Here is a 300-nt window from a genome sequence, read left to right as displayed (position 1 = left end):
TTCCCAACCCAGGGATCGAACCCGGGTCTCCCGCACTGGAGGCAGACGCTTTAACCTCTGAGCCACCAGGGAAACCCAAGAGAAAGTATACCTAACGATAAATAATTTGGAATGAAGAAAATGGGATGAAGTTTCTATTCAAAATCCTTTACTAGTTTCAGAGTAGAATTCAAGAAAGCTAAAATTTAAGTTAATCCACATTTTTTAAAGACTGTCCATTTTTTCTTTGCAGAAATTATAATAGAAAGAAAAGCATATGTTTCAATATCTCATGGGACTCCTGAGCTTTTTTTTTAACCT

General features: G+C 36.7%; 1 non-coding gene across 1 annotated transcript; it reads right to left on the bottom strand.

The window, feature by feature from the left end:
- On the bottom strand, positions 1-72 carry TRNAW-CCA. Its single transcript has one exon. It is a non-coding gene; the product is annotated as a tRNA-Trp (tRNA).
- Between the last annotated feature and the right edge of the window lie 228 nt (positions 73-300).

The sequence above is a fragment of the Cervus canadensis genome, chromosome 3 (genome assembly GCF_019320065.1).
Source record: "Cervus canadensis isolate Bull #8, Minnesota chromosome 3, ASM1932006v1, whole genome shotgun sequence".
Taxonomy (NCBI): Eukaryota; Metazoa; Chordata; class Mammalia; order Artiodactyla; family Cervidae; genus Cervus; species Cervus canadensis.
Note: the sequence above shows the minus strand (reverse complement) of the source record. Positions and strands in the feature narration are given on the sequence as shown.